Genomic DNA, 25,697 nt, shown 5'->3' on the forward strand with positions numbered 1-25,697 from the left:
TGTGTGTGTGTCTTTCCCTTGTGGATACACTCATGACTTTTCCTTCACTCCCAAGTTATGCTCCATCTCCAGGAGCCGTGGGCAGCAGAGCAGAAACTAGCCATCAAAGGTGGAAGCCTTAAGTCGTTACAGGCTCACACATGACTGGGACAGAGTGCTGTCTGACACAGTTCTTCTGCCACACCCTTACTACACTCCACAGACCTCGCCTCCAGAAACTGGGGAACCTTAGTTTACTTCTGCTGAGAGTAAAGCTAGACCCACCTTTTCCTCTAAAATTGCCTGTTGTAAAAACCACCATACTGTGGAACACTACACAAACAGCCACCGGTTGCCAAAGCCAATCTACCACAGCACACAACATGGCTGCTTTTAAAAGCATACACACTGTATTCTGCAGTGAGAAGAAGAATAAAACTCTCAGTCCATAGGCTCACCGATTACTTTCTGTCTGGCTCTACCTGTGCTTCAGGCCACAGATGTCAGCACTCCTGGGTGCCTACCCATCTCAACAAGACTCCATACATTTTCCTAAGCAAGATGTCTTGTTTCGTTCTGAAAAACATTGCTATAATCTAAAATTCTCTAATGATGTAAGTGCAGAGTGTCTTTACATATGCTCCTCTGCCGTCTGGCAGCCTACTTTGGGGGTGTCTGTTAGGATCTTCTGCAGATTTTTGAATTGGATTATGTTTTCAAAGTTCTTTGTACCTTTTGGTCAACAGCCCTTCAACAGATACATGGTTCACAAACCTTTTCTCACAGGGTGTGATCTGTTCTCTCTTTCTTCTTTGCAGGAGTGCATCCTCCACGAGTATTCCTGAAATTTTACTGATGTTCTCCCACTGTCCTTCACTGACTAATTGTACCTTTGGTGTCACCCCAAGTTCAATGCCACATTAGGGGTCAATGACATTCCCTCTCCTGCTGTCTTCTAGAGACTGTATACTTGTGCCTCTTGTATTAAGTTGCACGAAACATTTTGAGCTCATATTCATGAAGAATGTAAGGTTTGAGTAGGGTTTGGTCATTGTTTGTGGACACCTGTTGTCCTAACTCATTTAGGAAAACTCTTTGTTCTCCTTTGCATCCCCTTTGCTTCTCTTTTCAGGGATCAATTGACATTTTACTGCGTCTCTGCTCCCTCCTCCGCTTTATCATTCTCCGAATCTATCCTTTTCCCAATATTGCTTGGACTGCCATGAACTTCCAGTTAAGGCCACTGTCAGCTCCCAGCCCTCCTCTTCTCTTTCAATAGCGCATCGGCTATTCTAAGTATTCTGCATCTCCCTATACTTAAGAATTAGTTTGTCAATACCGCAGAGTGACTTTCTGAGATTTGATGGGTGATGCATTGAGTCTTTGGCTGAGGTTTGGAAGAACTGACATCCTGTGATACTGAGAATTCCTACCCATCAATATGGAGTAATGATCTGTTTATTTAGCTCTTTGATTTCTTTCATGGGTTGTATAGTTTTGCTCATACGGATTGCCTAGGTGTTGTTAGACTGATGCCTATACATTCGGAAACCTTGAGGCATGCTGATTAGGTCTTACCTTCCTTATCTTACCCAGCAGGACTTTCCTCTCTGCTTCCTCTCCTCTGCCTTACTACACTAATTCCTACTGGATCTTTGGGTCTCATACATTCTGTCCCCTTGTTTGAGAAATCTGAAAAACATTACTTTGTTATTCATACATTTAAGCATTCCTTCACTCAATGTCACTGAGCTATGAATGAAAACATGGAGAAATATATCACTAATACTCTCATATAAATTATATTTAAATGGTTGGGGAGGCAGTAAATATTAAGGGAAAATTGCCTTATCAGTGGCCTCCATGTAGAGATGGTCACTAAGCACTGAATGGATAAAGGGTGAGAACCTCCTCTTGGTATCTAAGTTACTTTATTTTGGGGATGTTTTCCCCTCCATCAAATGGAGGGGGGGTCAGAGAATACAGAGACAAATTGCTTTTATTTTCTACTGACTGCAACAATTGATTTAATTCAACAATGAGTTCACCTTCAGCGCTTAATAAATACCTAATTGATTGACTGGCCGATGTTTTAGAAGCCTCATTTTTAACTATTAGGCCTTCCATAGAAATCCGCAAACAGGATTTTACATCTGAGATACCGTGTATCTTTCAAAGCCCACTTGTGTGAACAGGCCTGAGTCTGGAGGGAAGCTGAGGCACAGGGGAAGGTGGCCACTTCTCCCCCAGACAGCCTCCCAGGTTTAGACTGGTCCAGCCTCTCGCTTTCTACCAGGGACAGGCTCAGCAGAGGCCTTGGTCATGGTTATCTCTTGATAATCTTCCAGGTGCTTGGGACTGGTTTCAAGAAATGTGGAGACCGACCAGGAGACATGACAGATGATCCACCCAAGCTTCACTACTGAGTGGAAAACCCACAAACAAAACGGAAGAGGAGAAAAATGCATCACTAAAAATCTAATGTGCAGTTGGCTAAATGATAAACCAATTTGAATTAGTGGGTACTAATTGAAAAACTGCATGACAAAGTATTTTCCCATTAAGGCAGGAATTTGCTGAAGGCATTTTCAATTATTTATCATGCTTCAGTAAAAAGCTTCGCACACCCCAGCAGCACTGGGTCCGTTTCACCTTTGCCTACTGATCGGATTTTCAGCACAATGGCTACCTAGCCCAAATGACTTTAAAAATTATCCGCCAACGACCTTGACAACGGTCTCCCCTTTTATGAGGTTTTTTTTTTCTCCTCTCCAGTCCTCGTACCTAACTGCACAGATGTTTAACCCGAGAATCTAATTATTATCAGAGAGTGTTAATATTTTAACCTTATCCTGGCTTATCTGAATCTGGAAACTCAGAGTTCACTCCGCTGTAGGAGGCAAGTAGAATATTTAGAAGTTTTGATCATCTAGAAGGACATTTGAGATGAAGGACTATCTCCCTTTGAAGCTCACAAATATTTGAATGCCCTTTTTTCAATTGCTTGGATAACTTGCCCTTCTCAAAATCGGGGCAGAGGTGACTGCTGGGAGCCAAAATTGTGGATTCCAACCCTACAGGGAAGGGACTATGTCTGGAACATAATACCCTGTTGGTGCTCAATAAATGTTTATTAATGAGCCCCATTTTCTGACCCAGGCACAGAGAATAAATCTACGGAAGGAAGATTATGCAAATAGACAGAAAGGTCACCCAGCCCTACATGGGGGTGTGGCCCGGGGTGGGGGCAGAACCGAGTCGTCCAGGTGACAGGACATCCTCCAGGGTGTACAGTTGTGACCCTGGCAACCCTCATTCCAACAGTTATCTATTCCACTACGAAATCATGTAGAACATTTCGGTCAGGGGCTGAGACACTGCCGCGGGGGTGGGGTAGCTCTCTTCTCACAGTGGTTTATGGAGATTTGCGGGCTGGAGAAGTTGATGGGGAAGAGATGGGAAAGGGAGAATTGGCGTGTAACCCAAAAGGACCACTAGTAAACACTATTCCCACTACATAGCGGTGGGATAGAAAGCAGGCACGAAGCCGGCTCTAAATAAAGTATATGCACAGGCAACAGTCTGTTGTGAAAGTTACACGTGAGATGGAATCACAAGTCTTGCTAACTGATGTCACCCAAACTGATGTCCTTAGGCAAGGCCTGCTGGTGCAACGGTTACCAAGCAAAATTTACTTTCTCTCACACCAAACAGAGAAGCCAAGAAACAGTTACCAGACACCTCCTGAGCGTCATGTGTCCCTCCCAATTCAGCAGCAAGCAATGCTCGTGTGATCTGGCACCAGTCATTAGGCATTTAAAATTATTGTTTTTAATCTAGTAAGTAAAACCGAAATTTGCGATGATTCGTCTTAATAAAATATTTATGATACTTCAGAAAGATAGCTAAATAGCTCTCATCTAAAAAGGAACAATGAAACGCAACTAAATTGATCTCTCCCTAGCAGGACACACACCTCAAAATATGTCCAGACATAAAAGACGGACACAGCGATCGGGAATGTACATTTCACAGACACTGTCCCCTTTTAATTGAAATCTTATCTGAGGTGAAAAACCACCTCTGTACCTTCTGCCACACTAATCTTCTCTAGCCTGGAGGCCCACGGCTTGTGAATTATTAAACAATCATATTTGTAGCTGCAAATTGATTTCTGAGAGAATCCATATTGATTGAGATATTTAAGACTAATGATTTTGAAGTTAAGGTGTTTCGAGGTTGTTATGCGTGATGAACTAAATGTGCAGGGCTTTGTTTTCTGTTGAAATATATATTTTTTTCATAGCTATGAATAGATGTTGCCAGTCTCTCTTTGACCCCAAATCCACCCACCAGGTCAAATGGTGAACCAGTCTTTATAAACATACCAAGAACTTGATGTGCTAACTCGTTGCCAGGTGCTGCCCACATTCATTAAAGGGTGGTAACTGGGATACTGGGTTGACTGGTTAGCAACTGGACTTTGAAGTCATGGTGACAACCATTAGTTGCACTAATAAACCTTGCTTTATTCCAGAGATTCCAGGTATGCTGAAGAAACAAGCAACTACAGCGAGTCACACCGGTCACCAGGTGAAAGTGAAGTAGCTCAAACTGCGTGATGCAGACACTAGCCACCAAGACACATGTGTGCCAAGGGCAAGGCACATGGACTTCATTGCAGGTCAGCCACTCCATCTTTACGTGCACTCACATGACACAGTGATACCCAATAACAGCATCAGAGATGCTTCACACTGACTCAGCGCCTCAGAGGACCAAGATACTGAGACGGTATAAGCTACAACCCCAGTGTTGACCCAAGAGGATGGCTAGTAAGATGCTGAGTTTGCTGAGCTTTAGGGCTTGATGTTCCATAGACTGGATATGCTTGCCCAGAGCACAGAACAGCACCAGACCTTCCCCACACAGCATGAAAAATGGGACAGAATCCCTACTGTACATATTCACTTAGAATAATGCAAATAAAAACTGTTTAATTTTGAGAGCACAGTACAGGCATATATTTTTATGCTGTTCTAATTGCTATGTCATGTTTGTTAAAATTGATGCTAAAGAACATATACATATTTGTGAATGTGTACGTGTGTGGAGGTGTGCACGTGTGTGTGGAGGTGTGCATGCATGTGTGGATGTGTGCACGTGTGTGTGGAGGTGTGCACGCGTGTGTGAATGCATGCACAGTCTAAAGATCAACCCCAGATCTTCTTCTCAGTCACTTTCTACTTTATCTTCATCACTCTATCTACAAAGTCTGCTGCTGCACCTGAAGATCACCAGGTCAGCTCGTCTAGGTGGCTAATGTGTCCCAAGGATCAAACTGTGTCTCTGTCTCCAGTGCTGGAATCCCAGGTGTATGCTGTGGGACAATGACATTGTACCCTGTAAAGATTTATCAGTTGTATTTTAATATAATGCTGACTGGCCAGTAGCCAGGCAGGAACTATAGGTGGGGTGACCAGGCAGGAAGTATTGGCGGGGTAAGGGGAACAGGAGAATTCTGGGAAGAGGAAAGACACTGTCTGCTGTTGTCACCCAGATGTAGAGGACACAGATGAGAATGCCTCACTGATTATAGGTACCAAGGCATGTGGCTAACATAGACAAGAATTATGGGTTACCATAAGATGTAATAATTAGTTAATGAGAAGCCTAAGCTAATAGGCCAACCAGTTTATAATTAATGTAGACCTCTGTGTGTTTCTTTGGGACTGAATGACTGCAGGACTGGGTGGGACAGAAACCTCAGTCAACAGGTGTACACCTGGCTTTTCACACATGGACTCTCACTTGTGTCTGACAGCTCCACCTGTCCAGCTCCTTGTCGACAGGTTTTAAAATTATAGGCTAGGAGTCTCTGATTTCAAGATTTCCCCCCTCTTCGGTCACATCAAACCATCACCAAATCCTGTTTGCACAACCTTTTGAGAATCTAGACTCAAACCACTTCTCCCAGCTGTTTATTCCTGCAGACTAAGCCACTGACTTCTCCTCCCTGGAAAAAAGGATTAGCCTCCTCGTGGTCTATCCCAGTCCTTCTTCAGTCTACTCTCCAGCAGCTGCGGGAATGATCCTTCAGAAATACACAACCATGCAACTCCTCTTTCTCAGATCCTACAAATGGTTTCATCTCAGTCAGAGTAAAAAGGCATGACCGTGACACTGGCCTAATGTCGCCTACATGCCTCCTCAGGTGTCAGCCCTCCCTGTTCTCCCCTCAGCGAATGCCACTTTGGTGCCATTACCAATTCTGTTTCCATTACCTGGAGACCCTAACAAAATAAAACACGTGACTTCTTCACGTCAGGATCATTTTCCAAGGAGAGCCTCTCCTCACCACCTTAAGTAAAACTACAACTCAAATCACCTCATCCCTCTTGCCCTGTTCTCTTCTTTCTAAGATATACAGTTTGTTGTTCTTACTGAATCCTTGTCAAAAGAGAATGTAAACTGTGTGGAGCCAAAGACCTTCATGGCTGTGCCCCAGTACCCAGAGCAGAGCTGGGTCAAAGTGGTATACTAAAGAATAAAAGGATGGGTGATAGAATTCCAAACTGAGTCTGCACTCTAACGCCAGCCTTGATCTTTAGGGGCTGGTATGTCCATCTGATAGTGCATTGCTGAATCATCCCTACTCAGACATATCACTGCCAATCAGCCACAAACTCTGCTTTAACTCCAGAGCTCTTAAATAAAATAACAGCCAGGCGTGGCTGCATGCACCTGCAATACCAGCTCGGAAGACAGAGGAAGGAGGATCCCCAGAGTTCACTAGCCAGTCAATCTAGCTAGTCAATGAATTCCAGATTCAGTGCGAGACACTGTCTAAAACCATGAGGTCTTTGAACTCACAACAGCCATGGTTGTTGGCACAAACCTGCCCAAGTTTAAACTAGTCATCATCCAAGATGAAGATGGATGGGGCTCATAAGTCCCCAGTTACAGCTGAAGACCGACTGGCTGCTGAGGGCTATCGGGACAGAGTTAAGTTTATTCAGGGGTGAGGCCCATGTAGGTTGTCCCCGGTCCAGTGGATGGTACCCTAGCCATGTCCATAGAGGACATGGAGGCCATGGAGGCAGCACTAATTAGACTCAGTGTGTTATAATAAAAAAAAAAAAGAAAAAGAAGAGAAAGAAGAACAGGAAGGGGAAGAGGCAAAGGAAGAGGAGAAGATGAAGAAGAAATAAAGGAAGACAACAATAACAAATATGACATGAAGTTAGGAGGGGGGAGGACAGCCAAGAAAAGCTGAGCGGCGTGATATATATGATCTAAATAGAATGTGTTCATGTATGAAATTTACAGAGGAAATTAAAATTTATATCATCATCATCATCGTCGTAGAAAACACCCAACTAAACCCCTGACCTCTCCACTCCCATGCATGGGTATGTATACTGTATACTCACATACATACAGCAGACACATCAAAAAATCTCTGAATGAAACTAGATGATCATAATCCTCTTACAGTTAAAAAGACTGAACAAAAGTTGGAAACATCCAACTGTATTAACCTCTCAATAGAAACTCACCAACAGACATGAATCTCTAAAATGTCCAACCGTACAATTACATGAACCTGAGTCTCATGGGTATTTTTCCTCCAAAATAGGATCGTGAGCACAACTGAAGACATCTCCACTCAACTTCAACAGCGATTCCCCAGGTTTGTGATTATAAACCACCCACACAGACACCTCCAACGTTCTCCGGCTGAGAAATAAACAGCTTGGTTTACAAATTTTTTCAACAGAAAAAAAGGGTTGCAGCCCCTTTAAAACTTCTCAGTCGGAAAGGGCTATTTTTGGTCAATGATCTATTTTTATTTCTGCTCTGCTGTTTCTTGAGGAGCCCAGTGACAAGGACCTGTCCTTCAGAGTTTTAGTCCATGGACACAGAATTAGCATTTTCAATGACTTTCCCTGAATGCACTATACAGGCCTCTCTCCCCATATCCGTCTGCAGTTTCTTTCCCCCCAACTCCTGCAGAGACGTAGTGGGGCATTTTCAAGGGGTAGCCCTCTATTTTTTTCCCAGAATTTTCTTTGGAGGCTTAAAGGAATTTATACATATTTTTTTAAGGAACTGCAAGGGGGGATGTAGCTCTCGTTCAATATCTGCTTCAACGCTTGTCGCTAGTCTGTTTAGTAAGCTCATTTTATGTCATTATTAATATAATAAAACATATTATACATAATTTTATATTATATATATATATATAATATATATCATACTGATTCTTCAGAAAGTCTAGCCAGTCAATGCTATTATCTTGACTAGAGTGCTCTAAGCAGCTGTCCTGGGAGACAGTTTTTAACAAACACAAACACCATCAGAGATGAGCTTGGATCCCTTTATCAACCAGGCTGATACTTAACGCAACCACCTGACCACCAGATCAAGGGCAGTTCTAGAACAGAAAAGACAAAAAGGAAGATGATCCAAGCAGTGCTGGTTAAGCTAATTTTCAAAGGAAGAAAACCAGAGCGCACTGGAAGCTGGTGCAGGAGTTGAGCCCAGGTAACTGGAGCCATAAATTCTTTTATCATGATGCAGGGGCCTTGCCAATTGGCAGATGATCCTGAAGGCCCTTTCTGTTATTCTGGCCCTAGTCTCCATGAAGTCAGAGATAAATGGCTCTCAAGCATTTTGGAAATACACAGGGCTCATTACAGAGGCACTCACAGAATTCTGAATGTATCTGCTCCAATTCAGAACTTGATATATCCTGCTGTTCTACTTTTAAGCCATAAGGGAAGAGGCTAGAGATAAATAGATCTAGAATCTAATCTCTTTGATTGCAAAGAGCCATCCTTAATCAAGAAGGCGAAGAAGTAGGCAATGAGCTGAGGGAGCAGGACCCGTCTTTAGGCCAGGGGTGTTTGGTGATCAACTGCTTCATTTCACAGCCCCATAGGAGTCTTCACAGATACAATTTTAAGGAAAGTAATTCATAATTTCTTTTTCAAAAAGATATCAGCCTTGTTCTTTCTCCCAAAATATCAGCATCAAATTACCCTTTATTGCCTTGTACATGTGTGTAGAACTGTGCATGTATATGTGTGGGGACAAGCAGACAGAGGCCAGATGAAGCCATTTAGTGCCCATCTACTTTCCACTATTATTACGTTGAGACAAGATTTCTCACTTAACCTGGCTCCACACCCGTATAGTGCTGGGATTACAGGCCTGTGCACAGCTACACCTACTATTAAAAGAAAAACAAAAGCATTTATTTGTTTACCTGGGTGAAGGTCAGAGGGCAACTGTGAGGGCTGGTTCTCTCTTTCCACCATATGTGTCCCGGGGATCAAACTCAGGTGGTCAGGCTTGCTGCAAGCACCCGTACCCACTGAACCATCTTGTCATACCCACACCTAACTTTGGACACAGATTTGGAGAATCTGAACTCAGAGCTTCGCGCCTGTGCAATACATATTTTCACCTATTGAATCATCCCTGCACGACAGCATCAATCTACAAAAACATTCCAAAGAGAGTGACTTTCATGATAGATCCGAACACCTTCTAGACGCCTGTTAGCTTCCCAGCTCCCCAAAGATGAAAAAGTATGTATTGTCTTGCATTCAAAATCTACAAGGAATCCCCAAAGAAATTTCCCTAGCAAAAGGCACATCTAATAAAACCACCACTAAAATGCAATGGAGTAAAAAAAAGTTAGTCACCAAAGATGTACAATCTGAAAGCTATCAATCGCCACAGTTACCCTAACCAATAACTCCCTTGAAGTTCTGTAAGAATAACCCACCACTAGAGAGAAAACCCTTCTCTGTGTGTATGGAAGTGGTCACCCTTTTTCCACCTCCACTCTAGGCTCCACAGAAAACTAAGACGGAGCAAACCAACCTCGGGTGCTTCTCTAAAATGATATAAACTTGAGGGACTCTCTCATCAAAGAAACAACTGGGTTCCCTTACACTCCCCGTCAGCTGCTGTAAGTATCCCCAGGACTGAACGTGAATCTTCATTTACCTAGCAACACCTGGACATCCTTGGCAGCATGAGCCCTAAACACCTCCTCACTGTGGCACCACTGCAGAAAGACGGGACAGGGAAGCAGCGGTGGCATTTCCTTGTTTAGGAACTGAACTGTCAATGAGACATGTCTTTTCCCCTTTCAACAATGAGGTGTGTGTTTTGTTTGGTGTGTCAGCTGTAGACTCCACTCAAACCAGCCTGCTTCCTTCCTTCCAGCTTCCAGAAGGAAAGAGAGAGCAAGCTTGGACAACACCAAGCGCTGGAGGGAAAAATAAGCGATATTAGAGCTTTTTACTTTTCTTATCTCAATTAGTCCAATAATGAGGCCTCTAGAGGAATAGCAGCCACAGGCAAGCATGAAGCCACCCTCCTGTTCATACTCGCGCAGTACCATTTATATGAGCAATCAGGAGGAATGAAAAACAATTCCATCTCAACCTCTTGGCCTGGCCCCCTCCTTCTCCTTTTCTTTTGGTGGTGGTGGTGTATGTGTATGTATGTGTGTATGTGTGTATGTATATATATATATATGTATATATGTGTGTGTATATGTGTTCTGATTGTATATGTGTGTGTATATGTGTCAGTGTATATGTGTATATATGCATGTGTGTAAGTGTGTATATGAGTGCATGTGTATGTATGTGGATAAGCATGTGGATGAACGTGTGTGTGTATGAATGTGTGTATGAATGTGTGTGTGTATGTATGTGTGTGTATATATATGTATGTGTGCATGTTTATGTGTTGTGATTGTGTATGTGTGTGTATGTGTCAGTGTGTATGTGTATATATGCATGTGTGTGAGTGTGTATATGAGTGCATGTATGTGTGTATGTATGTGGATGAGCATGTGTATTAGCATGTTTGCGTATATGTATGAGTGTGTGTATGTACATATGTATGAGTGTGTATGTGTGAGTGTATGTGTTTATATGTGTGAATGTGTATGTGTATACGCATGTGTACAAGTGTGTGTATGAGCGTGTATGTGTGTGTGTGCACGCACATGCACATGAGCACGGTTGTTTGGACACCCAACTCCCTCTAGGCATCATTTAATATGTAATCTCCATAGCCCAGTGGGTGGAAATAATTAACCAATTGGATAAATGTTGACACTGAGACAGACAGGTGGCATTACTTAACCCAAGGCTTGACTCCCACTCTTGTACCTCCTCCTGCTTTGGATGTTTGATTTGAAGAGCTAAGGGTCGGAATCTTTGATAGGATTGGTCGAAGTGTCTGTACTGAGCTGTATCCTCAGCCCACATTCTGTCTCCTTTCCTTTTGTTTTTGATGCAGAGGTACTGCAGAGAACACTTTGGGTGTCCCTCAGACACTGTCCACTTTGTTTTGTCTTTGAGAGAGGGTCTCTGACTGGGACGTGGAGTTTGTCTATTAGGCCAGACTATTGACCAATGAACCCAGGAAGCTCCTATCTCTGCTTCCTCAGCATGGGGATTACAAGAACAAAGCACACCACATCTAGTTTGGGGTGTGAGTTCAGTGATGGAGCTTAGGTTCCATACTCCTCAGTAAGCACTTTGCTCAACAATTCTCCCCCAGTCCAAATACTTAACCTTTTATTTTTTGACATTATAATTTAATTGCAACATTTAGTCTTTCCCTGTCTTCCCTCCAAGTCCTCCCATATACTCACCCTGCTCTTCTTCAAATTCATGGCTTCTTTTTTCAGTAATTGCTCTCTCTTGCCTATGTGTATTTGTCTATACATATCGACTTCTTTTAACCATGAAGCTGCATTAGGACAGAAGCACAGTCACTCACTCCCACACTGCCTAGGGCTGCTTTTGTGTGCTGGGGGCAGAGCTGAGCAGATCTGCCACAGGGGTTGTGTGCACAGCAAAACTAGACATATTTACTATCCATCCTAGAGAGAACCAGCTTGTCAGGCCCAGAGTGTACAGATGGCGCCAGAAGCTGGAGACGAACACAGGTTGTCTGGTTTGAAAAAGACTTACTTGCTTTTATTTTCTATGTATGATTGTTTTGCCTGCATGTGTGAATTACACAGCATGCACAGGCTGCTGCCCCAACGAGTCCAGAATAGGATATCTGATCCCCTGAAATTAGAAATATTTGTCAACTACCATGTGGGTGCTGGGAATTTAACTTGGGTCCTCTGGAAGAGCAGCCAATGCTCTTAACAACTGAGCCATTTCTTCAACCCCATACAAATTGTTTCCTTTCACCCAGGGAATAACCTGCAATGAGGCCTAACTTTCTGGAATCAAAAAGACTCTCCGGAGTATTATGGATTCAACTGTGCTAATGAGGATCCCGTGTGAGGCTTCAATCTCTCCACAGTTCTAGTTCTGGTGAGGTCAGCAGCCAGCACTGTGTGCTCAGCTCCTGGAGGCCAGACTCCTCAACGACCAAACAGAAAGGGGCCATCTCTGTGCGCATGCCCTAAAGTCCAGGAGCTACGCTTCTGTCAGGTCTCCTTTGTGTTTCCCTCATGCATCCTTGTGTTCGGTTATGGAAGCCATGGGCCATTTTGCCTAAGAGGAGGCAGCCAAGGTCTCCTCCCTCCATGGTCTTCTCATCCCATCCTCTTCTTTAAGAGGATTAGCATTTCTGGAGTAGAGCTGCCTACATGAATGGAGAGACACCAGGTACTATGAATGCCTCGTTGAACTGTTAGTTATTTTTAAAAAATTCCTAAAGTCTTCACAACTCCATAACCCTGAATGCAGTATTTGATTTAAATACCTCTCAACCAAGTTGTTCAAACACTTTGCTAAACCCATATAAGGACTCTCCCATATAAATCTTCCTTTCCCTCCCCTTCTTGGTCCTACCCCCTGAAGCCTCTGTTTCTAGCTGTGAAGCCTTCTCTTGTGAAACACTGTATAACCCGATCGCTTATCTACTATATCCCTCCAGCCCCGATGTGACGGCATGGGGCACTGAGACATGACATCTATCTAAGCAACGAGCAGAGAGAGAGAACTCTGGTTAGTGAAAGTTACTAACTACGTGCCCAAGCCTGCTGTCGAGGCTTAACCAAACACAGGCCTTTGCTGAACTACGAGTTCTGTGCATTCATCTGCTTCCATACAGCTCTAGCCAATGCATTCCAGAAGATTCCCAGATACTTTAGAGTTGACAAACTATATTTGTCAGCTCCAAGCACTTTTCATTTTTACACTCCCGGTCCTGATAACTGATGTTATCTCTGCTGGGTTTTCAAAGCAGAACCCTACTCTCTAGTTGTCCCATCTCCTCTCTCCTTGTCTCTTCCATTGCTGGAATGTTCTTGTCACTCAGACCTCCTCAAGGGCACTGATCAATCCACACCTCCATAACCTCATCCAGGACCAGTGCACCAGTCTCTAGCGAGGACTGCTTCCTACTGCGTCCAACCCGCCCCACGAGGCTGTGTGTCTCCTGAAGCTCTCCACGGCCCACCCATTCACAGCATTAGAATTACTTTATTGTACCCCCTACTCCTCCAGATAAACACAGACATCTCACAGTGGCTGTTATATTATCCACCATAGCCCTGCTTGTTAATAAACATGGCTACCTCTCTTATCGCCATTCAACTATCTTCCATTTGATGCACCAGTAGTTTGTGTCTCTGAAAGTCCCAGGCAGTCCCTTCCCTTTGTTAATTTTCTTCTCTTTCCTATAATAGATATTCTTGTCTTATTTGGAAAACAAAAACAACAGACTATGATCAGCCACTGTCTCAGCTAAATGCTGTCCATCTGTCCCCTGCCCTTTATACGCGGAGGTTGTACAAAGATAGCTGTCAGTCAGAAATTGGGTGGCCGTGTACATGAAAGCTATCACCAGAGAAGGGGGTGCTTCTTCTTTAAGCCCCTCCCCGAACCCAGTGCATCGTTCTGTTACTCAAGGATACATGACCAAGAGGGAATTTTGTGTTCACAGCCTTATCTCTACACTGAACACCAAAAGCTCCGTGAAACACATGCTGCAGGCGAGGCTAGCCTCGGCTCTTCACATCATCAGTCCTCTGACTCCATTGCATCTCCCAGTGACCATCGGCTAACAAAGGGCAGGCGGTCAACCATGGTAGCTTTGCACTCAGTTTCATGTTTGATTCTATTGTTCTTGATTTAGGTCACCTCGATGGGCTGCTTCCCTTCCATGAAATGGGGCTAACAAGAGTATCCGTTGAGGACTGTCCCAAGAAGCCAAGGAAGCAATACGGACAAATAATTCTAAACAGTCAGGACAGCACTAGTATATAAATCATCCCTCAGTCAATGCTATTGTCCATTGTTTTATACTTAATACTGTACCAATGCACAAACGAGGAACAAAGAATTAACATTAGCAACATAAATTAATCTCCATTCAAAATGTTACTTATTGAACAATTCCTTCTTCATCTATGGTTTTCTATTGTGTTGAATGTAGAGTTAGACACACACACACACACACACACACACACATACACACACACTTTTCCAACCAAGGCTTGTTTATCTGAGGATGAGGGTTGAAGAAGGGAGGACCGGTGGTTATGGATGTTAAATAAACAATTTTTTCTTACAACAAACCTCTGCACCCTGTTCTCACCATGTCAGGGCCTGTGATGACTTAGTGTCTCCCAAGCATGACCAAGCGATTAGCGGGGCTGTGTCCATGCATCTCGACAGTAATGGGAGCTCTCTTTCCATTTGCCATGTATTGAAGGCTGAGCGCTTCGCTGCCTTGTGCATTTTCAACTTGATGAATTCATTATTCCCTGCATTTTTCTTCTCCCTCTTTTAGAGAAAAATCTTTCCCCCCAAATGCCAGGACTTGTTCTTTCCCCCCTTTAGAAAATGAGTGATGTTTAACTGCAAAAAAAAAAAAAATCACATCACATCTGCAGCAGCTCAGCTGCACCCAATGGCACCCCAAGAACAAGAAGAAAAGAAGATACAAGCCCATGGAGCCAAGGCACAGTGTAGTCTTTCATCCAACATCTGTACATGGGCAAAAACTGGCTGCTTTGTGGGAAGGGAGAGTTCCCATTATAACTGCCCATGTATTATTAGATCTGAAAGAAGCAGGCTGAAAGCCGAGTGTGCTCGGGTGGTAAAGAGATGCAGACTGAGCACAGCCAGGGCACTGGGAGCTCTCCCAGTCGGCCTTTTCCTCTCCCTCCGAGAGCACACTGCCCCTGAATACATGCTCCAGCGACCCCACGTTACAGGGTCTATGGCCCATTCACACCGCACACTCACACACCAGCACACACTTCAGGTTGGCAGGGGTAAGTTCTGCAGTTTACACTGCTGTGGGGCATTTTCCAGAAAGAGGAACAAAAAGGTGGGTGATGGAGGCTACCTTAAAACTAATTGGTTACCAAATTTAATTTTCGTTTATAGGACTGCTTGGCTTTCCCTCACTAGGGAAATACTAAGGCAGGCAAGTCAAGCTCTCTGGGCAAATCTGAATCAAGGTGTAAGGTTTGATGGACATGTAAGGTTACCGGTATAGAAGGTAACATGGCCTGCAAATGTGTAGGGCACAATAACCAACAATGTTATGTTAACACACACGCTTTTGTAAGCAATTAGAATTAGTGTTTAAGACTTTTGCCCTAGGAATCAGATCATTTGAGTCTAAAGTCTAATGTCAGAGAGGCGTGAAAAGGTTACTGAGCCCTTTAAGCCTCCGTTTTCTTGTCCAACACGAGCAGCCTCGCTACTACCTGTTATTCAATGCAGTTGACGTGTGGAATATGCTTAGCATATATTCCGCTAATATTAGAATTAATGTCGTGCACGGTAGCACTGAGTCTTTTTTTCCCTTAGGGTCATTTTCTGATATATCTTCAATACTTACTTCATCCTTTTCAAAAGCAGGTATTAAAGATGCTACTGGATTAAAATTTTTGTTATTAAAGTTAGTATTTCATCTAAAGATGAATATAAGGGCCTATATCTGTGATATATAAAAATGTACATATATAAATAAAATAAATCTGCTTCCCCTGAGTGATATCCAACAAGAGAACTGAATTTTTTTGAAATCTGTACTAAGATATCATAAAATGTTTCTTTTTCTATAAGATGATATAAAAGGACTCAGCTTACTCACTGGATTGGTTTCCTATATAAAGCAAAAAAACCTTACCTCCTAAAGGTGAGAAAGTCTCAAGTGGATCTCTCCTCCATATGGTAAAATAGTCATGCATCCCGCCACCCCTGTCAGGGTACAACCTTGCTGTGGGCATAGATGACTAATCAGATCTAAATCTAGGGTCACGGTGAGGCTGGGGGCGGGGTGAGGAGGTAATATGGGGACAGTGAGTGGGGGCTGCCATGCTATAAATAACTAAAGAACATGAGTGCATTTAGAGGCTTCCATAAGGAGGACTCAATAGAATTTCACACTTTGTTTAAAAAAAAAATGAACCAAACAAACAAACAAAAAAGTTCCACCTCCTTGGTAATCCCTGGAAAGAACAGACTCTTTTATTTTTTTTTTCCTGAAGAACTGAGAGTTTAGATTATTTTTTAAAAAAATCTTCCTATACCCAAACTGCTGCTGCCTTTGCTGAGGGAATGGCCAGCAATGATCACTTACTTGGCTCTCACGGGAAGGAGCACCCTGAACACTGAAGTGTGATTTGGCGGAGTCTATACAAGCTGAGTGCCTCTTTTACCCACAAGTCTCTATTTCTCTGACATTGCCAAATCGGATGCTTTCTACGGTGTTCTGACAAAAGCGAATATCTGTTTTGGGGCAGGATCCTGATACATTTCACCGTTTCTGTAACGGGAAAACACTGAGTAGATGGGTTGCAGCGAGACCGACCCAGGTGTCTATGGAAGACATCTGCTCAGCCAAAACATGGCTGAAATCTCTGGACCTTCTTCCCCGAACTAAACTTTCTAAGCTTCTTGTCATAGAAAAGGATCTGATACTGAGTCTGTTGGAGAGCTAGCTGCATAATCCAGGCCATCCACAGATATTTTGTAACTGTATACATTCCTGTCCAGTTGAGCGGGGTCTGTATGCATGTGGATTTGTGGAGTCCCAGGAGAAGCTGGGGTACATAAAGCACTGACTGAGTCCCATGAAAACATGTAGGTAGCCTTCTCATCTATGACATTGGTGACATTGTCACATGCACATTTCTGGATATTCTTTGTTAAATAATAAACTCAAGAATAACTAATAATAAATCATTAGTGCATGTAACTATTAATTCTTATTATCACAATGGCTTCTTTTCAGGTAAAAGCGGGTCTCTCACTGCAGAGTCATGATAGAGTTTGCCAGTGCGGAAACCCCTTCACTGTAGGATCAAATCCCCGAACTACTTCTACAAAAGCTCATCTTTTAGTGATGAGGATAGAGTCCATAATAAATCTCAACTTCAAAAGATATTGACATATGTCGGAGGCTGGCAGAGCAAGCAGCCTCTGGTACCTACCAGGAGTCCTTTGAATGTTAGGATATTCTATCTGAACATTGCCCTAAACCATCTAGATTTCCCCAGTGCACAGGGTGAAAAGATAAATGGGGAGGGGATTAAGTCAGCAAATGTATCTCCTACCTTCCACACACCTGAAAAGGCTGGTCAATAAAACTCAGAAACATATGGGGAATGTCACTTCTAGAGCAGGCCACAGGAAGGCACTTTCTTTAATCAGTTCAAGGTAAAGTTGTTCCTTGGATGACAAAAATCCCTGTCCGTGGATTTATATCTCCCTATGGTAGACCAATTTCCCCATTTCTGTATCTTCTATATCCATAGTAGGATTATCATTTTGCAATGAGAATCTTTTCATAGGGTTTAATGGATAATATTCTACAATTCCATATAACAGAAGGTGCAGCAGCAAAGTCTTGCTTTGAAGCCATTTGTCGGTATTGTCCACAACTACCATGATCTTATCATTTCCAAGGGCACTGGGGCAGCTGGTGACAGAGCTCTCGGAGGACAAAAGCGCTCAAACCTTTGAGTTGCTCTAGAAGAGCTGTGCTGGATAAGGGAGCATCTGCCACAGCGAAGTAGACGAGGAATGGGGAATAAATGGCGACGCAGTACGCAGGCAACGTGCAGCAGGATTGAGAGTGGGCGCCCCGATCCCTCAGACAGCACGTCCCACGGGCAAAGCTGAGTGTCAGCATCCAGAAACAACGGCAGGCAAAGGCAAGCTGACCCTTACACTAAGGATCTCTACACTTCAAGTCTCCTCACTACAGAATTCCATCTACAGTCCACATACGGTTGCATATTCTGATGGCATTTTCTAACGCAACACACTTTAACTACAACTGATTTCTGAATTCTCCTCCAAATATGCTCTGGCTTAGGTGACCTAGGTGTGACTGTAAGCATTTTGGGAATTTGGCTGAAGGAAAGCTGAACTGTTAATATATTATTTAATATAATATTTAATTTCTGTTTAATAGTTTATATTTGCATGGATCATACACACTTATGGGTAGAACAAATTATTATTTATGGTTCCCAATGGCCAATATTAATTTACAAGAAATCTGCCTTTCCCTTCAACCCCTCTCCACAAAGGTAAACAACACAGGCCCAGCGATGAAGTAGAGATCCATTGCCGAGCTTGGGAGATGAAACTTTGAACACACATCAACATGGGAAAAAAAGAAAGAAAGTTCCAAATGCACCAAGCCAGGTGCAAATCTCAACAAAATAAAATAAAACAATCTCATCTCACGGCTCACCCATGTAAGAAGTTTGATACTGTTTTCTGAAAATGTTGACAATAATTCCAAAAATGGATTTAACACCTCCAGCCATGAGCAGTGTAACTGAAGATGCCTTTTAAAATTAGGATAGTAGTTCTCTGGATCTAATCAACATAGTAGAGGAAAGACTAAATTATCTTTCTGTTCTTTATAAAATCATGGCTGGTGTATGAAGAGGCAATCAAAGAGCACATAGCAAAAAAAATAGGACTATTTTAAGGAAGCCTCTCAAGCAACTAATTAAAATTTTGTTTCTCTGACTTTTTCAGTACGATATTTGTAAGCTTAGTTAAATTAAAATTTTGTTGTGATTTTATTCCCTATTCTGAACAAATACATTCACTGTGTGCCTCATTTTGTAGATTATTTTATATTCTGTCTCCCGCAGAGAGAAGGCGTAGATCTGTACACTGCCTGGCTTAGGAAACTGGACTGCGCAAGTACAGGAGATTCTCCAGGGAGAGAGACATCAGGACTGCCGTCTCTTCCTGCTTCCTGTTCTTCTCGGAAATACCTTTCTAATACCAAACACTAACGTAACCTCTGACCCGTCTCTCTAGTACTAAAGGTGCCCACTGCCATTCTACTTAATATTCTGGGGGTTTCCTTAAGCTTCACACCTACACCCTGCATTAGAGTTTGGGTCAAAGGTTTGATGGGGGTTCCCAGTTCCTACCATTTATGCCCTATGAGCTTAAGTCTGGGAATGTAAACACTCCCTTGATAGAGCAGCGGCTCTCATTTTCCCCTCTAGTCCAGAGCAGGCTGGCCATCATCTGAAACTTTGGCTCCTTCTCTGTCCACCGTGATGTTCTGTCATTGGAGAAGTGAAAGTGGTCCAGGGAAGCCATCCCTTCCTGCAGTCACAGCCAATGGGAGCCTGAAGAGGAACTGTGGAATATCCCATCTCCTTCCATCTTTGGTGGGGTCTCTCTGACCATACAGACACTCTCAGTAGGGTACCACTAGCCAGAGATGACTTGCGAACACCTTCTTCCACTTCTCTGCTGAATTTCCCCTTTCCTGGCATCACCTCTTCACATATAACTTGGACTAGAATCTTTGTCTTGGGGTCTGTTTTTATGGGAACGCAGACCAAATGCTAGGAAAAGCAAACCTCATCATTGTAGTGGTATTTCACTTGTAATTTAATAAATAAAGCTTGCCTGAAGATCAGACAGTAAAACATCCCCACTGGTCAGCCTTACAGACTAGACAGTGGTGACACACGCCTTTAATCCCAGTAGCCACACTAGTTGCCATAGAAACGGGGTGGTGCATACCTTTAATTCCTGTGGTGCACATTTTTAATCCCAGAACTAGAGAGGATTATAAAATGGGAAGAGACAGCTTTCAGACACAGACTCATTCTGAGATTCTTGGTGATAGGATCGCCATTTCAGACTGAGGTAGAGGTAAGAGCCAATGGCCGGCTGGTTTGCTTTCCTGACCTTCATGTTGAACCCCAATTTCTCTCTCTGGGTTTTTATTAATCGTGCTTCACATCACAAAAAAATTAAAATTAAAAAACAATGGGAAATGAAAAGACAAAGAAGTGCATAATTACTATTTCTTGTTGCATTTTTGCTCACCAGCTTCCCTGTTTTCTAGTTTCCTTGAATAAGAGATATGAAATAGAAAACTGTCGCTGGGATTTAGTCCCCGGTGACCACTGTAGTGAAGCTGTTCTACAAGTGTCTTTCATCTCACTCTGCTTCTGTGAATCGTCTCTCACACTAATCAGATCCTTTATTATTCACTTCTTGTTTTTGAAGAAACATTTACTTTTAATTATATTTTTGTATTTGCGTGTACATGCGTACAGGCGCAGGTACCAATGAAAGCCAAAAGAGGACACCAGGTCCACTGGAGATGCGCTACAGGTGGATGTGGGTACCACCTAGTGTCCCTGCTAGGTATCAAGCTCTGGACCTCCACAAGAACAGTGCATACTCCTCATCTACCCAGGCCTTACTTACTGTAACTTTCCATGCTCAGGGTACAATTCTGCCTTATTACAAACTCTCAGTCTCCTTTTGCCACCTTTTCGGGTGGTTCCTTCTTTAGCATTGCTAACCACCCCATAGCCCTCGGTTGTGGGATCTTTCTAAGTCTCTGTCTGTCTGTCTGTCTGAAAAACCTCATCATCAAGGGCTCTATCACTGGGCATGCCCCTTTCTCCTAGACATCTCTGGTTTTGGTAAACAGTGGTTACAGCTTACCGGAACTGCCTTTGATTCAGGTCCTGCCGAGTGTCACTTTGGTTTTTCTCTTAGCTGAATCTGTGCATTTAGGAAAGCAGCATCAGCTGTCTCGGGGGCTGGCTTCTGCTCTGCTACCAGTAATTTACCACATCCTGAGGAAGAGGATCTACTATGAATAATTATTCCAGTAAAACTGAATGAAAAAATAACGTGGATCAAGGGCAGAAGATCCTGGCAGTGGTTTAGATGAGAAACGCCCCCCATGGGTTTATGTTTTTGAACACTTGGTCCCCCGTGTTGGCTATTTATGGAAGCTAAGAAACCTTTAGGAGACGCAGCCTTGCTAAAGGAAGTACGTCACTGGAGGCGGGCTTTCAGAGTTTATAGTGTCGTCACACATCCTACTCACCCTCTCTCTCTCTCTCTCTCTCTCTCGCTCTCGCTCTCGCTCTCACTCTCGCTCTCGCTCTCTCTGCTTCCTGGAGCGAATAAGTATATGATTGGCCATCTCCTGCTCCTACCTGCAGGCCATGCCTTTCCTGCACTATGGACTCAAACCCTCTGGAACACTAAACCAAAATCAAACATTTCTTCTATAAGTTGCTTTTAATTATGATATTTCATCAGAACAACAAAAATGGTGCTAATAAAACCTTCATACATCTGCAAAATGTTCACATTACCTTCACGTTCAGGGCTCAAAGGTAACCTGAGATATGGCTGGACAAAGATAAGGCGTGAGAAGACAGGAGCTCAAGGCTGAGGATTCACAGAGACAGAATCTTGTCCTGTTAGGTCTGAGCATTTCATTGAGGTAAGAACTTTAGTGGCTGACTTCTGCTTTTCTGATCTTTCAGCTTTCACCCCTAATATCCGATTCTGGGTCTTTATGATTAGGACCCATTAGAATTCATACTATAGGAATGAATAAGGGTTCATCAGAATTAACTGCCATTAGATAGAATTGCAGGAAATACACATCCAATCCAAGTATAGCTGCTTTGATACATATTTTTTATAGAATTTCTCATCTGAGAATTGGAGCGTGGCTAATTTCACACAGGACAAAACTAAGCATGAACTAAATTAGTTAGCTAATTCAAAAGAGAGATTCATCCAATGGCTTTGTCGCCATTAAAATGAACAACTAATCAGTGAAAACATAGTTTGTAGGGCACCACCAATTAAACAGAAACTCAACCCAAAGCTTTGGCAGCATTAAAATTAGAACAATACAATGCCTTCAGTTGTATGTGCACACACACCAATGTCCTTCAGTTGTATGTGCACACACACCAATGTCCTTCAGTTGTATGTGCACACACACCAAAGTCCACTTGCTGAGCCATGGCTCACATCATCCCCTTTATGTTCACCTAGTTTCCACAGATTTCTGTGAGCCCTTGATGCAGGCTGTTGATAAGTCACTTTCTATGGGAAAAGGGTCTGGAAAGTTCTCTGTCACTACTTACTGAACATTTTTGGACATCTACTTTTAAGAAAAATAGTCTGTCTTTCACTCTTGTGGTCCACAGCCCATTAAAACCTTGTCGGTTAAACTCAGGAATCAACAGGTCTTAAACTTAGGTGACCTTGAACTGGGCATGTGACTCCGTTTAGAGAATGCTTGCCTAGCACCTGGGTTTGATCTTTGCCACCACATAAACAGGCTGTGGTGGTGTGTGCCTGTGATCACAGCACACAGGAGATGGAAACATGAGGGTAAGAAATTTAAAATCATCTTCACCTACATATGGATTTTAATGTCAGAATGAGCTGCAGGAGTCTCTGTCTCAAATGTAAAATTATGTGAACTCACAATGGAATGTCATTGGGTATTTTCCATATTTTCAGGCCTAAGCTTCCAGACATTGCCTGTGTTGTCATCAAAGGGTGTGACCCAAAGGGTGACATAGGCAGGAAGCAGAATCCAAGTAGATGCTTCAAAAGTCCTGCAGACTAACCAGGGCCAACTCCCCAAACTCCTACAACACAAGGGTTTTGTAATTAAAAACAATGGGTCCTATTGTAGAAGCGGAATAACAGTACCTGTCATTCAAATTATAAAGATAAATAGGAAAGGAAAATACTTAAAAAGCCACCATTGTAACAGGCTTATTAGCCTCACCAAAGTGTCCCTTTAACATCTGAAACAACGCAACATTTGTGTCAAGGACCTTGCCGAGAACACTCATTCCACATCCATTTCCTTTGGCTCCACAAAGCGTATCAGGTGCACCATGCCCTGAGCAGAGAAGAGTTGCTTAGATGTCACGTCATTCTGTCTCCAGGGAAGCTCCCCCGAATCCCAAGGGCCTGTTGCTGCGGCTGGCTGTCATTACCCTCCATCATTATCCAAACTCAAGAATTCAGCAAAGAGTCATGGCCCCACCCCTCCCTGCTTCAGATACGACGCTGGGTAGATGAAGATGAACATAATGATTTCTATATTCATGAGGCTTTCCCCATCCATTTGGGGGAAGAAAAACCCAAGTTGTTTCAGTGTGAGTGCACATTTGTGTGTGTGTGTGTGTGTGTGTGTGTGTGTGTTTCAAATATATATATATATATAATAAAGAAGTATTTCAAATATATGCATATATGTGTATATATGTATGTAATAGAGAAACTTAGGCAGGAAGTTAGGTGAAGTCCTTATGAAGATGAAGGGGCAAAGGATGGTGGTAGAAGGCACAAGCATTGGCTATGTGAGAGAAACTCAGGGTAAACCAATAAGCAAGTGTTTTATCTGATCTCATTGTATAGTTTGCAGCAAACAGCAAATAAGTCTCTAAAAGGGAATTCCTGGATGTGCTTTGCTTGTGGTACTTCATTAGCCCCTACTTGTGCCTCAAGAATAAAACCCATCACCCAAGTTGCACTCTGTCCCAGCCATATTACATGCCCTTTTTTGAGGTCTGTCCCTAACGTTTCCCAGCATGCCAGGGGATGCTATTCTGCTTACAGTGGCCAAAGAATATGAGAGAGCTGCTGAGTGGACTCAGAGTCCCGTGGAGTCTGGGTTTTTTCAGATGAAATGAATCAGCTGGGCTGGTGTGGCCTCAAATAGGATGGGAATGGGGGCTTCACTTTGGCCTGGCATCTCCAAACCGCATGCGGTACTTAAGCTTCCCAGCTGTCAGCCTTTGCGACTCTCCGTTCGCGATATTTAACTACTCATGACAGAAGATTCTGAAAGCTTTTTGAAAGTCTTATTCACTAATGGAAAAGCCTCTTACATATTTTATAAAACTAAACAAACATCAAAGTTAACACTTGAGTGCAACTTGTTTTTCTAAACTCTCAGGGCCCTGTCAGCATATAAATCCCTCCTGATGGTTCTATTAAAACCAATAGAGGGAGAGTCGTAAGTTATTAGGGGGGAGAGAGCACAAGCTCCCTGAAGGCCAAGACGCTAGTTTATGTCTTTGTTCCCCACTACCCAGAATACTGCCTGACACAAAGTCAATGGGCACGGATGTTTACTTAATTGTATTGATGGGGAACAGGGATCTGCAAGATATTCGCCTTATGAAGCATTTAACTTATTCTGATTGGCCTTGGAACATTATTACCTAGCTCCAGAATTAAACTACAAATGAAAATAAAACCCTTTTGTATATGCACATAAAGAATTCCAATATAAATATGCCCTAAGCTGAAGCCCCTATCCTTGACAGATGACACAGACGGACAGAGAGGACACATGGTATGGACCATTGCTACCAAGACAGTTACCCCTGGCCAGTTGCTACCTGGGAGCCATGCACTGAACTAAAGTCCCCACAGTCCTCCCTTTGGGGCACAGACCATAGCAAACAGGTTTCCCTATCACATCCGAATGCCGCCTCTGGTCTCGCTCAGCCCTCACCCTGGCTGTCATCACCCACCGGGGGGCCATTTGTTTGTCCAGCACTTTATTAGATGCCACGACCAAGCAGAAAGTAAGTTCCATGAAAGCAGGGACTTCATTTCCATGCAAAGTCTGAGATCTTCAACAATAAGTAAAAACTCAGTGAGTAGTTGATGGGTGAATAGTTTGACCTGCCCCTTTAAAACATATCTGCAAATTACACATTTACTTCCATAAAACTGGATCCAGAATTCTCTACATCTCATTCTATTCCTGGTATCCCACGCTCACATCCCCACATAGTAAATAAGCAAAAAGTGAGGGAAAGCCATCCCTTCCTTACCGGCTCCCTCCTTCTCCTCCCTTATCTGGTAGATACCAAGACCCCAGTTCTAGCTGCCCCTGCCCAGGCTTAGGGGGACACAGGGAACAGAGCCCACACGTAGACATCACATCCCACCTTCCTTCTGGCTAACCTGTCTGCAAGAAGGGAAGGTATGTTAGTTGCAGTATGGGAGCAGAGACACGCAGATGCAATAGCTATCTGAGTCACCTGAAGTAGCCCTGCAGCACAGACCCACCAAGGCACGGAGCAGAATCGGACCAGTGGATTTCTTTGAACTCACCGGGAGATGATGAGGGCAGATCCAAGGTTACCGTTTTCCTGTACTGCAGCCTTGCCCATTTATATCCAGGGCCCTCCACCTCTGAGGCACCCTGTTGAATGAGTCACTCCTGGCTACATTTGTGCCTCAAAAAAAAAATATTGGGTAGAGATTGCGCTCACTCTGGCTCCCGTTCCACAATGATCTCACCCCAACTCCCGGTCCATAATGATGAGTTCCTGCTGGAACCGTGATCTGCAGCTCACTTTCAGCTTCTTCCTCTAGAAAAACCAACTTTTATCTGCC

General features: G+C 43.3%; 1 protein-coding gene across 16 annotated transcripts in view; it reads right to left on the reverse strand.

Annotated features, from left to right (window-relative positions):
* The window catches only part of Esrrg (estrogen related receptor gamma), a 613,673-nt gene that overhangs the window by 446,342 nt on the left and 141,634 nt on the right, over positions 1–25,697 (reverse strand). For 2 of the 16 annotated variants that reach the window (XM_085687558.2, XM_085687551.2), the window contains exon 1: positions 20,952–21,087. The exons of the other annotated variants lie outside the window; for them this stretch is intronic. The gene's annotated coding sequence lies outside the window, so the exon portion shown is untranslated. Of the gene's footprint in view, positions 1–20,951; positions 21,088–25,697 lie in introns of those variants that run through there. 16 annotated transcript variants of the gene reach the window in all.

The sequence above is a fragment of the Myodes glareolus genome, chromosome 5 (assembly GCF_982192425.1).
Source record: "Myodes glareolus chromosome 5, mMyoGla1.1, whole genome shotgun sequence".
NCBI classification, from domain to species: Eukaryota; Metazoa; Chordata; class Mammalia; order Rodentia; family Cricetidae; genus Myodes; species Myodes glareolus.